At 38.5% G+C, this 15,543-nt stretch overlaps 1 protein-coding gene across 5 annotated transcripts in view; it reads right to left on the reverse strand.

Moving 5' to 3' along the window:
- Nucleotides 1-15,543, reverse strand: part of STAMBPL1 (STAM binding protein like 1) — a 118,564-nt gene that overhangs the window by 90,664 nt on the left and 12,357 nt on the right. The window contains exon 3 of one of the 5 annotated variants that reach the window (XM_053692208.1): nt 9,763-9,893. The exons of the other annotated variants lie outside the window; for them this stretch is intronic. The gene's annotated coding sequence lies outside the window, so the exon portion shown is untranslated. The remainder of the gene's footprint in view (nt 1-9,762; nt 9,894-15,543) is intronic. 5 annotated transcript variants of the gene reach the window in all.

A 15,543-nucleotide genomic window follows, 5' to 3' on the forward strand; every position in this document is an offset into this window, starting at 1 on the left:
GTCCCCACTGTGGTGCATCTGTCTCCTAGACTTCTATGCCTTGGATCTGTGTGCATAGCCATTCCACTTCCAGTTATCCGTCTATTTCCGTCCTGCTGTGTCTTTAGATGTTGTTCATCCTTTCCATGCTTATCTTTTGTTGTAATAGGCTACTGTGTATCAAGGTTATGGGAGTTGTTGTTTTACTGGTAACCTGCCCCTTCTGTGTCTTACTCCAGGAGTAGTGGGAGGCACTGTCATGTCTCCCCCTGCTCTGATCTAAGGTATATGGCTAGGGCACTACCCCCCTTGGGGTCTGTGTCTCAGCCCCACCTTGATCCGGTGCACAGTATCTGGCCATCGTACCTTTGTATGTATCTCCTACCTACACCAGTGCCTTAAAATCTGGTGCTGAGTTGAGCCCCCCTGGGTGTATTGTGCCCAGTCTATACATCCATTCTGCTTCTCGTCTGAGAAGGGCTTTATTACGATCGCCTCCTCTGTCAAGCTGGGGGATGTGGTCAATTAAGATGTATCTGATGCTGGAGACTTGATGTTGTTTTTGAGTGCAATGTCTGGCTACAGGTTGGTCTGAATTGCCTGTGTCTAGTGCCACCCTTATCGCCCGCCTGTGGTTAGCCATTCTTTCACGTAATGTCCCACTGGTCTTACCAATATAGAATTTGGCACATGGGCAGTAGAGTAGGTAGATTACATGTGTTGTATTGCACGACAGAGAGTGTTTGATGTGATACACCTTGTTAGTATGCGGATGGTGGAAGGTCTTAGTGGCTATTAGACCATTGCACGTTGTGCAGCCCAGGCACTTATATGAACCTTTGATGTTAACCTTTTCTTTCTTTAGATAGCATTTTTTGGGGTCTGTTTTGACCAGCAGGTCCCTTAGATTTGTACCCCGCCTGTATGCAATCATCGGTGTGAGATTATGTGCAAATCTTAGTTTTGGGTCCGATTGTATCACAGGCCAATGTTTCCTTAGGATCTTGCCAGCATCACTGGTATTTGGTGAAAATGTAGTTGCCATTATGAGCCTGTTAGTTGTATCTTTGTTTTTTTCTTTGTTCATAAGAGTTGTCTGTGTATACGGTAGTAGTTCTTGTACAATTGTATCTACCATATTCTTTTTGTATCCTCGCTGTATAAATTTGTCCCTCATAAACTGAAGTTGGGAGACCCCTGTAGCTTTGTCTGTGTTGTTACGTATTACTCGCATCAGTTGTGATTTTATGATTCCTTTGAGTAACGCTGGTGGGTGACAACTATTGGCACATAATAAGGAGTTCCTATCGGTGGGCTTATAATACAGTGTAGTGCCTATTGTACCACTTTGTATGTATACATTAAGGTCCAGGAAATGTACTTCTGTTGCACTGTGTGTTATTTTAAATCTCACCGGTGTGTTTGTGTTGTTAATGTATTGGAACCATTCTAATAGTGTGTCTTGTCCTCCCCTCCAGATTAAAAAGACATCATCTATATATCTTACATAGAAAATTATAGATGTTATGTCTTTGTTCCACAGATATGTCTTTTCAAACTCAGACATGTATATGTTGGCATACGATGGGGCCATATTTGACCCCATCGCCGTGCCGGATGTCTGCAAGTAGTATTGAGTTTCAAATCGAAAGTAGTTGTGTGTGAGACAAAATTGCATAAGTGTCATGAAGTACTCAATTGGGGGTCCCTCATATTCTCTATCTTCAATGAGATGGTTCCTGACTGCTGTAAGCCCTTTGTCATGAGGGATGATGGTGTAGAGACTGTTGACATCCAGGGTTACCAGGATGTCCCCAGTCTCCACAGCAACATCCCCCAGTTTACGTATGAGGTCATTTGTATCAGCGATGTAGGATATTGTTTTCTTTACTGTGGGTTGCAGTAATATGTCGAGTAACTGTGCTACCGGTTGTGTCATGGATTGTACCGCCGACACAATCGGTCGCCCTGGTGGTCTATCCATAGTTTTATGGATTTTGGGCGTGGTGTATAGAATTGGCACTTTTGGGTATTTAGTAGTACAAATTTAGTATAGAAAGTGCCAATTCTATACACCACGCCCAAAATCCATAAAACTATGGATAGACCACCAGGGCGACCGATTGTGTCGGCGGTACAATCCATGACACAACCGGTAGCACAGTTACTCGACATATTACTGCAACCCACAGTAAAGAAAACAATATCCTACATCGCTGATACAAATGACCTCATACGTAAACTGGGGGATGTTGCTGTGGAGACTGGGGACATCCTGGTAACCCTGGATGTCAACAGTCTCTACACCATCATCCCTCATGACAAAGGGCTTACAGCAGTCAGGAACCCTCTCATTGAAGATAGAGAATATGAGGGACCCCCAATTGAGTACTTCATGACACTTATGCAATTTTGTCTCACACACAACTACTTTCGATTTGAAACTCAATACTACTTGCAGACATCCGGCACGGCGATGGGGTCAAATATGGCCCCATCGTATGCCAACATATACATGTCTGAGTTTGAAAAGACATATCTGTGGAACAAAGACATAACATCTATAATTTTCTATGTAAGATATATAGATGATGTCTTTTTAATCTGGAGGGGAGGACAAGACACACTATTAGAATGGTTCCAATACATTAACAACACAAACACACCGGTGAGATTTAAAATAACACACAGTGCAACAGAAGTACATTTCCTGGACCTTAATGTATACATACAAAGTGGTACAATAGGCACTACACTGTATTATAAGCCCACCGATAGGAACTCCTTATTATGTGCCAATAGTTGTCACCCACCAGCGTTACTCAAAGGAATCATAAAATCACAACTGATGCGAGTAATACGTAACAACACAGACAAAGCTACAGGGGTCTCCCAACTTCAGTTTATGAGGGACAAATTTATACAGCGAGGATACAAAAAGAATATGGTAGATACAATTGTACAAGAACTACTACCGTATACACAGACAACTCTTATGAACAAAGAAAAAAACAAAGATACAACTAACAGGCTCATAATGGCAACTACATTTTCACCAAATACCAGTGATGCTGGCAAGATCCTAAGGAAACATTGGCCTGTGATACAATCGGACCCAAAACTAAGATTTGCACATAATCTCACACCGATGATTGCATACAGGCGGGGTACAAATCTAAGGGACCTGCTGGTCAAAACAGACCCCAAAAAATGCTATCTAAAGAAAGAAAAGGTTAACATCAAAGGTTCATATAAGTGCCTGGGCTGCACAACGTGCAATGGTCTAATAGCCACTAAGACCTTCCACCATCCGCATACTAACAAGGTGTATCACATCAAACACTCTCTGTCGTGCAATACAACACATGTAATCTACCTACTCTACTGCCCATGTGCCAAATTCTATATTGGTAAGACCAGTGGGACATTACGTGAAAGAATGGCTAACCACAGGCGGGCGATAAGGGTGGCACTAGACACAGGCAATTCAGACCAACCTGTAGCCAGACATTGCACTCAAACACAACATCAAGTCTCCAGCATCAGATACATCTTAATTGACCACATCCCCCAGCTTGACAGAGGAGGCGATCGTAATAAAGCCCTTCTCAGACGAGAAGCAGAATGGATGTATAGACTGGGCACAATACACCCAGGGGGGCTCAACTCAGCACCAGATTTTAAGGCACTGGTGTAGGTAGGAGATACATACAAAGGTACGATGGCCAGATACTGTGCACCGGATCAAGGTGGGGCTGAGACACAGACCCCAAGGGGGGTAGTGCCCTAGCCATATACCTTAGATCAGAGCAGGGGGAGACATGACAGTGCCTCCCACTACTCCTGGAGTAAGACACAGAAGGGGCAGGTTACCAGTAAAACAACAACTCCCATAACCTTGATACACAGTAGCCTATTACAACAAAAGATAAGCATGGAAAGGATGAACAACATCTAAAGACACAGCAGGACGGAAATAGACGGATAACTGGAAGTGGAATGGCTATGCACACAGATCCAAGGCATAGAAGTCTAGGAGACAGATGCACCACAGTGGGGACACTTGAAAATCCTGTATACAAAGAGACAATCTTAGTAAAATAAATAACAAACAACAATATAGAGAAAAAATAATAAAAGCACTAAACAAGAGGACATGCTACATCTAAATGTACAAAATAATATGATAATAGAACAGAAACTAAAGAAACTATATGTCAGAAATGTATGTGTAAAAGATGCAAGGTGCCTATAGGCACAAGTAGATCACTAGCCTCTAAGCAGACACCTTTTAAGACACAAGGGTCTAAGAAAAGAGGGGCTGAGTAACGCAATACGTTCACCTAGGGGAAGAGTAAATACACATGCATATTAGATTGCAGTGGGGCAACTAATAGACCGCTAAGTCTAAGTGCAATAAAGGAATTAATGGAATTTGGCTATATAAAGATTGTAAGACACATAGAGAATACATAGCCAGCACTACTAGGTAACCATGGTAACCGAGATAAACATAAAAGGCACAATTAACACAAGCTATTGCAAATAAACACATAAAAGTTAATACCCACACAATACACAGTATATAGATTATACAGAGAAAGTGGAATGCAAAAATATAAAGTTTGCACAAATCAGCACACTAGTGTGAGAGTGATTAGATTACGCTGCAGTAGTGACAAGTCAGTGTATCACAAGATCACAAGTAAAATAAGGCAATGTAATGTCTATATGAGTATAACAGGCATATAGTAAGCAATAGTACTTAAGAGTATAAGTTTGAAATATGTAAATGCTGCACGGATAAGGTATATTGTGAATATACGAAACCGGAAGTCACATGACATGAGGTACTTCCGGTTACAAAGCACTGGAACGCATAGTGCGTTCCAAACACGAGTGGTTGGCGGTTTTCTGGGACACCAAGGGAGACACAGGTTATTAAGATTTGATTAATTGGTTTGTTTGTATAAATATATGTTTTGTTACACTTGAATGTTATGCTGATGATGGGGACAAGCTCCTCGAAAACGTTCCATTAAAAAAGAGAATTTTGTTGATCTCATTTTGAAAAAAGACCTGAGAGTGCTGTCATTTGTACAGGAAATATTTAAGGCATCATAGCACCCAGGCAACCAGGGTGCTTAACGGAATGAACAATCTGAATAGGAATAAGCACTCACTGGATTTCAAAACAACAAATATTTATTCGGCAGTGACGTTTCGGGGCATTCACCCCTTCCTCAGACAACCCAAAATGTGAAACAAGCAATGTTAAATAATGACTCAAACCCCTCCCTCATCAAATTTCAGCCAATCAAAATACATCCAAAGCAATCAATAGGGGATGTATGTTAAACAAAAACAATTACATTTCTGTATAATATCAACAAAGTGTATATTTTTACAAAGCACATGTGTGATATAACCATATATAGTGTACTGTATTAAGGTGTCAGCGACAGTGAAGTGGATGGCTGTGGAATATGCCAACAGATAGTAAATAATAAATCTGCCTTCTTATAATACACTCTGTAATCAAAACATAAGGAGTTCACTAGACTTGTTGTTGCCAGGAGAAGTAGCTTATTAATACCGCATATAACATGCTCAGAGACATTTACTCACTTAACTGACCGGCAACTTACTGTGCATCAGAAGCATCTAAAACCTCAGAGGGTATGGATACTCCGCCATTAGCTGTCACGCTGGCCACCGCATGGTCGGAGGGGGCGTGTCAGCATCCGGGTTAGCATCTTGACCCGCTACTGGAAATCAGTGCCCTAAGCGTTGTTATGCGTTGCCATAGCAACCTATCGTATACATATATACATATACATACACACACACACATATACTCACAAAACTCAAAGCCCTAGGTACTCACAGCTTTCAGTGGCTCATGCAAGTAGGTCACACGATGTGTGTGTGTGTGTGTATATACACAATATATATATATATATATATATATATATATATATATATATATATATATATATATATATATATATATATATATACACATATATATATATATACACATACACATACACACACACATATACATATATATACATACACACACACAGTATATACACACACACACACACACACACACATGTATATAAATATATATATATATATCTCACAAAAAGCCCTAAGCTACTAGCCAGGCCAAAATGTAACTCACCATTGTTTAGCCACTCTGAAACGCCTTATTGTGCAGTTATTTATTTTTTTATTATTATTTTTTTAAACCATAACAAATTAAGGTAAACCAGGGCAGGTTCAATCTAAGGCAGCTGGGACATGAAACAAAACTGTTTAGTGTTTAATGTACTTTTTTTTTTATTTTTTATTTTGCATGGGTAGTAGCCTGAACAACTAACTATGGGTGGCCTTTAGCTTGAATGGACAGTCTACTCCAGAATTTATATTCTTTTAAAAAGATAGATAATCTGCACCTCACACCCTTCAAACACAGCAATTCTACCTACCCCTTCTATTAACAAAACTCTATGCTACTTCCCTCCTGTAACAGAGGAAGAAGTCTCTGTACTCCTATCCTTGGCTCATCTCACAACCTGCCCACTTGACCCTATTCCTTCACAACTTCTCCCCTCTCTCTCTCTGCTTCACTAACCCCTATCTCATCTCTTTAACCAATCTCTTACCGCTGGCACATTTTCGGATACATTCAAGCATGCATCAATCATACCAATCCTAAAAAATTCCTCGCTTGACCCCTCCACGCCTTCTATCGACCGGTCTCCTTACTTCCCTTTGCTTCAAAATTATTGGAACGACTGGTCTATAATCGGCTAACTCAATTTCTCACAACTAACTCCTTACTTGATCCACTACAATCTGGTTTCCGCCCTAAACACTCAACAGAAACTGCTCTTGCTAAAGTAACAAATGACCTGTTATCAGCTAAAGCAAAAGGCCACTACTCCTTTACTAATTCTTCTTGACCTATCCGCTGCTTTTGACACAGTCGACCATCCTCTCCTCCTAAAATTACTACATTCATTTGGCATCCAAGACACAGCCCTCTCCTGGTTTGCCTCATATCTCTCAAACCGCTCTTTTTCAGTTTCCTTTAACAACATATCTTGCGATCCAATGCCTCTCTCAGTTGGATTACCACAAGGCTCTGTCTTGGGTCCCTTGCTTTTCTCTCTCTATATATCCTCCCTTGGAAAACTTATAGCCTCCTTTGGATTCCAGTAACACTTATATGCTGATGATACCCAAATCTATCTTTCCTCTCCTGATATCTCTCCCTCTTAACTCAACCAGATTTCCAACTGCCTCTCTGCAATTTTCTCTTGGATGTCTTCACACTAAACACCTGACATTTCTCTGGCCGTTGGAGACTCTATTCTTAACACCTCCCCCCAGGTCCGCTGTCTTGGGGTCACATTAGACTGAGAGCTCACATTCAACCCACATATACAAGCACTTACCAAATCCTGCTGTTCACATCTACGCAAAATTTCCAGAATTCGTCCCTTCCTTACTCAAAATAACTACAAAAATACTTATTCATTCCCTCATTTTGTCATGCATTGATTATTGCAATCTACTCCTAAATGGCCTTCCAAAACACTGCTTCTCCTCCCTCCAATCTATAGACTCATGCACCAGTCGGCGATCTACATCAGCTGCTCCACTCTGCCAGTCTCTACACTGGCTCCCCATACACTCCAGAATACAATTTAAAGTATTAACCCTAACTTACAAAGCACTAAACAGTCTAACTCCCAACTATATTTCCTCTCTCATTGTGAATTATTCCCCATCCCGTCCTCTTCGATCAACCTCTGACCTACGTCTCTCCACTCCTGTTATCTCTATGTCCGACTCACGCCTCCAAGACTTTGCACGTGCTACTCCTTTTCTCTGGAACTCTCTACTTCCCTCCATAAGACTGTCTCCAACCTTGTATAGCTTCAGACGCTCCTTGAAAACCCACCTATTCAGAGAGGCTTACCATCTCTCCTCAATCCCTCATCCAAACCATACTAATACATGAACTGCCTGACTCACTGCTGCAACTACAACCGATGTAACAAACTACCCCAACCATTTGTCTCTGCACCCTAAACCTGTAGTCTGTGAGCTCTCTCCAGAGCAGGGCCCACTTCCTCCTGTACTAGATTTGTTTAGTTGTGTTATGTTTTGTATTTTATCAAAAATCTTTGTCATTGTTTAGCCCTATAATTGTACCCAGCACTACGGAATTTGGCGGTGCTATACAAATAAATGATAATAATAATAATCCCTTTATTACCCATTCCCCAGTTGTGCATAACCAACACTGTTTTATTAATATACTTTTTACCTCTGTGATTACCTTGTATCTAAGCCTCTGCAGACTGCCCCCTTATTTCAGTGCTTTTGACAGGCTTGCATTTTAGTCAATCAGTGCTGACTCCTAGGTAACTCCACGGGAGAGAGCACAATCTTATCTAAATGGCACACATGAACTAGACTGTCTAGCTGCAAAAAAAAAAAACTGAAGGGCTTAGAAATTGGTATATGAGCCTATCTAGGTTTAGCTTTAAACAAAGAAAACCAAGAGAACAAGGCACATTTGATGATAAAATTACATTGTAAAGTTGTTTAAAATTACATGCCCTATCTGAATAATGAAAGTTTAATTTTAACTAAACTGTCCCTTTGATAAAGGGGACAGTTATTTGAAATATCTGATTTTGTCTGTGGAAACTGCCACCTATACTGATCTTGTCAATACTGCAGTATTTGCTATAGAAAAGTTATGTAATCAAGAGGTACTGGAAGTGGGGGTAGAAGAAAGAGCCCAGCCCATTTCAAAAAGTGCCACTGCAGTTACTTAATAATAAAATAACAAACAATTACCAGCTGCTTGCCTGAATACATTATCCCTTTAAGGGAGGTATTTGCTAAAAATGTACTGTTCTATAAATACAGAGCATTTCTTATCCTTCCAATATTTATTTAAATCAATGTTTTAAGCATATTCCCCTACTTCCAATCTGACTAGTAGTATATCTGAAAAAGGAAATATTTGAAAAGCCCTCAAAATCTCTTAAGCTAACTTTATGGTTCAAGTTTTTTTTTTTACATGATCAGTACTAACGGCCAATCAACCTTCTCGATTTACATGCCCCCTAATCCCCTCATTTTGTATTGCCCTAGACCTCAAATTAGCCAAACCTACTTGCCCCAGGTCAATTTCTACTCACCCAGTGCAAGTGGAAATTTTGAGTCCTGTATAGATATATTAATAATAATTATTTAAATAAAGTATATGTGCCTGGGTTCGACAAACCCAGGGACTAGGGAGCCTTTGGTTAGGCCCTGGTTTAGAGGCCCTAAGACACGAATGGGTGCCCCCCACTTCTTGACCACCACTAGCGTCACTTAAAATTTAGCTTGGTGTGGCCGGATCCTTTCTAGGCCTCAAAGCTGTGAAATACAAATTCAGGTGGTGCTTTATGCCTCATGAAACGGCGACATTACAAGCCGAGAAACGTGTTGCATACAGGGGGCTATATGTATATGCCCCTATCACTTATTGCTTAATGTTTTTAATGTGACTTTTAAATAAACCATTTTTAACGTAAGTTAAGTGCTAGCACCTTATTATCTGTTGGAACTGCATCCTGTGGCTGACTGTTCTTGGAAGCTGTATCCTGTGATCCAGTCTCAAGCCAGGAATAGGGTTAGCTGATGCACCCTGAGATATCAGCCCGCTACTACCAACACATAAGTACTATTATTACATGTGAGTACCCATTTGGTGTCTACTGATGTTCTGTTGCTGGTTGCACTATTGATCTACACATGAGGCGCCCCTCTGTTTTGTGTTCATTCGTCACTTAAAATTTAGCTCGGTGTGGCTGGGTCCTTTCTAGGGTTCAAAGCTGTGGAATACAAATTCAACTTGTATTAGGTTATAATATTATGTGTGCAAAATTATATATAGGGATAGACAAATTGAAAAATTTGCCAAGCCCTGATATAAGAAATATGTATGAATGGCTAAATATTTAAATACAGTTTTCAGCAGCCCTGTTGAAAGTTGCAGTGTAATCAATAGTTTTAGACATACTCTATTTTCGTATCATACAAATATTAAAAGGAATACTAAACCCACATTTTTTTTTCTTTAACGATTCAGATAGAGCATGCAATTTTCTAATTTGCTCCTGTTATCAATTTTTCTTTGTATCTTTATTTAAAAAGCAGGAATGTAAAGCTTAGGGGTCGGCCCATTTTTGGTTCAGACCTTGATTATGCTTGCTTATTGGTGGCTAAATGTAGCCATCAATAAGCAAGCACTATCCAGGGTGCTGAACCAAAAATGGACCGGGCTCCTAAGCTTTACATTCCTGCTTTTAAAATAATGATAGCAAGAGAACCAAGAAAAAATGACCATAGGAGTAAATTAGAAAATTGCATGCTCTATCTGAACATTTGGGTTAAGTGTCCTTTTAACTAGATATGAACTGATCACTGAGCAAAGATTTAGAGTTTTTCCCTCAGTAACACAAATTAGATGGTAAACTTTTAAATACATAATGCATTAAACAGATTTATGCACATGTAGATCTGTTAAATAAGCACTTTTGTGTTTTTAATATTCCAGTTTTGCAAGAATTTTCTATTTCAAGAACGCTACAGATATCGGCTCATGTGCTAACAATTAGTGGAAAAGGAGTTGTCACCTTCAGTAAAAAACATTTTTCAAGTCAAGTTGTAGAATTCACCCCAAGACATTTTAAAGAGACATTAAAGACTAAATATATTGTGTAAGCATGGTATTGAGGTTATTCCCTGCCTCCCTCTAGCCATGGGTGCGGCCATGTTGAAATCTGTCTTTCATTACATTTCAGTGCTGACGTGTTTGCACATGTGCAGTACCTCCTCTTCAGATACCTTAAAGGGCCATGATACCCAAATGTTGAAACACGAAAGTGATGCAGCATAGCTGTAAAAAGCGGACTAGAAAATATCACCTGAACATCTCTATGTAAAAAAGAAAGATATTTTATCTCATTTGTCCTAAGTATTCAAACCCCATTGCAAAGGACTTTAAGCAGCAAATCAGTATGTCTGTCCCAGGACAGCCGAAGGATTGAGCTTCGTGCACACTCATGTTATTTCCCTATTCAGTGTAAGGAAGTTTACTATGAAATCTCATGAGAGTTAAGTGAAATCTTATGAGATCACAGTAAAAGAGTTCATGACCTCAGCACTGCTGATGTCGATTGGCTGCTGTTCATTTCTTCATTTTTTTCTACCTGCAGCTTGGCAGAGACTGAAAGATAACTTTTTACACAGCACTTACTCTGCTCAGCTGAGGAAGTTGTGAGGTAAAATATCTTCCTTTTTTTACATAGAGATGCTCAGGTGATATTTTCTCGTTAGCTTTTTACAGTTATACTGCATCAGTTTAAAGTGATTTAGCAAACGAGTATTATGTCCCTTTAAGTGTAACCTAGGTTTCATAATGGCAGCACTTAGAGCCCCTTTAAGGACACATGCAATAAATACATTTATATATTAGATATATTTCTTAGTAATGACAGATGTTCAGGGATTTACCTGCCACATGGCATACGTACATACATATTCATGTATTTAAATGGTAATTTAAAGGGACGTGTAAAAGTCAAGATACATTTTTTATGATAGGCAGTGTTTCTCAACCGCGGTCCTCAAGTACCCCCAACAAGCCAGGTTTTCCTTATAGCTGAACCAGTGCACAGATGAAGTAATCAGCTGATCAGTAACACCATGGTTACTAACCAGCTCTCACCCATAAGCTTATTGTTTCACCTGTGCACTGTTTCTGGCCTGTTGGGGGCATTTGAGGACAGCGATTGAGAGACAATGAGATAGAGAATGCAATTTAAAATAAAAAAAAAATAATCAAATTTACTTTTGCTAATAAATGTATTTAATTATCTTAGTATGCTTTACTGAAACTTTGCTACTTTCCTTGACAGCATACCTAGGTAGGCTCAGGGACCCACACGTCTTTACCAGTGACAGTAGTGTTTACAGCAATGTTTAACCATGTTTTACATTGTTGTAGACCCTGCTGGCATACAATGCTCAAGTGAAGACAATGGATTGTTTTATTCATTACAAATATACATATATCCAGAATGGAAACACAATACCTCAATCTTCTGAAATTATAAAAATAAAAAAGGTTACATTTTCCACCCACTGCTAAAGTTTCATTTCCCCAAATATTTGCTTTTTAGTACATGGTAGCTTTGGAAGCTAAACTTTTTCAAACTGCAAAAATCAATAGTATAGTATATGATCTAATTATGATGGCCATGTTAATGATTTGTCTCACATAACAAACAAAAATGAATGTCAGCGCTTTAGGCTGGTTTCTGCGGTTCTATATAGCGTATCATCAGTATGTTTTACCGACAATGTAAACCATCCAGATGGTAACAACTGTCACTGCTAAGTAATTCTGTCTCCCTGTGAAAATATTAGGTTTTGATATTAATTGAGAACTGTGATACAACACAGAGTGCTAAAATTGTGGTGTGAATATGATATCTTACTACTAGTGTTGTACAACTGTCACTGTCTGTAGGGGATATATATATATATATATTCCAAAGGAATGTAGGGGCGCACAGACCAACACCGGTAGGTAAAAGAACAAGACTTTATTATCCAATATTAAAAACAGTCCATCGATCCTCCGGTCAGAATAAAATCAGCATCAACATCAATTCAGGTGTGTGAACAGGAGCTCCCCGCATACGCGTTTTCGAGCTCCTGCTCACGCATCCTTAAATATCTTACAAATGTTAATTAACACACCTGAATGGAATTAATTACATTACCACACAGAACGGAATCGAAATATAGTGTGTGTGTATATATATATATATATATATATATATATATATATATATATATACACACACACACACACATATACACATATATATATATGTATATACACATACATACACATAAGCAAAGCACTCTAGTGCTCCTCTAAATTATTTTTAATTCATTACAGTGTACGTTACCTATAAAAGGTATCCCCTTCAATAAACAAGGTCAACAGCAGTAACAGCACTTCTTGAATATAATAGTTATTTATTGGAGTTACATGATTAAGGGCTAGGTGTGTTTGAAATGTAGCTGTTTGCAGTTTGTTGTACTAGAGTCATGTCACTCCAATAAATTACTTTCATATTCAAGAAATGCTGTTACTGCAGTTGGTTTGAGATACATAGATATCTCACACACACACACAGAAAGTTGGGCCAAAAGGGTCAAGCCCAGAAACCACTTCAACTCTTTCATTTTTTGCTTTTAATCTTAGCTGTGTTCTTGCAAGAGAGTGCCAGTCTTTCTCTGTGTGTGGTGTTGATTAATTTGTTTTGTCATTTTCCCTATGGGTTCTGGAGGCTGTGTAGCTGGCTGTGAGTGCTATTGAGCACCCAGGGCTGTGCATTTTGCAGGGTCATTGTATGTGTACCCAGTCCAGTTTGAGGGTGCAGTCCATTTCCATGATTTTATATATATATATCCAATAATCAGCAAGTACTACCCAGGTTTTCAAACCAAAAATGGGCCAGTTATTTATTCAACTAAAGATACCAAGAGAACAAAGAAAAAACGATAATAGGTGTAAATTAGAAAGTTGCTTAAAATTGCATGCTCTATCTGAATCATGAAAGAAAAAAACAATTGGTTTCATATCCCTTTAAGTACACTTTCATTTCTCCTGGGACAGTACCAATGCTGTGATAAATCATAGTGACATTGCACTTTGTCATCCTGTACAAAAACAACCGGTGCTACTGAGGCTACACGTGTAACGTAGTGTACATAGTATGCTTATATTTATCCTAAAACTGTGCAGAAACTGACTCTTCCCCTACTCCTCTAACACATTACAATTTTGTGCTCTATCTGAATCATGAAACTGTAAACATCTTTCTAATTCACTTTTATTATCAAAATGTGCACAATCTTTTTATATGAATACTTTCTGAGGCACCAGTTCCCACTGAGCATGTGCTCACAGTATATACGTATATGCATTTGTGATTGGCTGGATAAATTTGGCAGAGAAAATCTACTACTCATTTGCATTATCTTTTCATTATGCATTTGTTAAAAGGTTATAAAATGTTGTGAAAGAGGATGTACAACAAATGCCAGAAGTATAATGTTAGTCTGATCTAACTGTACTTCCTTTTTTTTGTGAAAACTAAGCTTCTTTCTAGTTTAAAATATATTTTATATTTCAAGTGATAACATCAGCAACGACCGCCCTTAAAAATGACCATGGCTTATAGAAAATCTTTGGCACAACAAATTTATATATTTAATAACTCTGTGAGCATTTATGTGTTATAAAGGGCTGATATGTCGCGCATGCACACATCGTATGTTAAATTTTTGCTCTGGAGACAGAATGTTATGGATTGTAATAGATGTGACATTTGCGATTAAGTCACCAGGTGAATGCGCATGCGAGATGGGTAGGCAAATGTATTGTGGATGCGTGGGTATGTGCTACTCCAACCCAAGTTGCCCACTGTGATTGGACTAGAAAAACAAGTCCCGTGGTGGGTTTCGAAATGCTTGGGATTTTATTTGAAAATTGCTGCAAAAGAAAAACAACAACAACCACACTTATAACAAGGTATTAAGACATGAAATATTTTTAACTAACTATTGATTAATTTCATTTTTTTGTTAACATTTCATTTCACTTTAAAAGGGACATTAAACACTTTGAGATGGTAATATAAAATTATAAATTGTATATATCTAAACAAATTTGAAGTATACTATCATTATATATTTTGTCCCCTTCTCCTGTAATTCCATTCGGAAATTGTGAGCTTTTTCAGTTCCTGTTAGAAATGGAAGTGCAGAACACTGTTGTATTCCACAAAGCCATTGGCTGCACACTCTAGTAACCTATTTATAACTGTCTCTAAATTGGCCACTGCAGAGAAGGTAACCTGAGTTACAACATGGCAGCTCCCATTATTTTATAGACACTGAAACTTTACACTTATTTTGTCAATATTTAAACAACTAATGAAATTTTTAAAAGTACATCTATATGTTATTTTCAGAATCATTTTTACTTTGAATGCATAATTATATCTAGCATATATTTAGTGTTTAATGTCCCTTTAAAAGGGACGGTATACACTAAAATTGTTAGTTTAAAAAGATAGATAATGCCTTTACTACCCATTCCCCAGCTTTGCACAACCAACCAACATTGATATCTTAATATACTTTATAACATTTAAACCTCTTAATGTCTGCCTGTTTCTAAACCACTATAGACAGCCTCTTATCACATGCTTTTTTATTTGCTTTTACAACAGGAGACTGCTAGTTCATGTGGGTTATATAGATAACATTGTGTTCATGCCCGAGGAGTTATTTAGGATGTAACACAACACAGTACTAAATGCAAGCCAATAGATAATAAATAAAAAGTCATGTAATCAGGGGGCTGTCAGAAGATACTTAGATACAAGATAATCACAG

The sequence above is a fragment of the Bombina bombina genome, chromosome 9 (genome assembly GCF_027579735.1).
Source record: "Bombina bombina isolate aBomBom1 chromosome 9, aBomBom1.pri, whole genome shotgun sequence".
Lineage (NCBI taxonomy): Eukaryota > Metazoa > Chordata > Amphibia > Anura > Bombinatoridae > Bombina > Bombina bombina.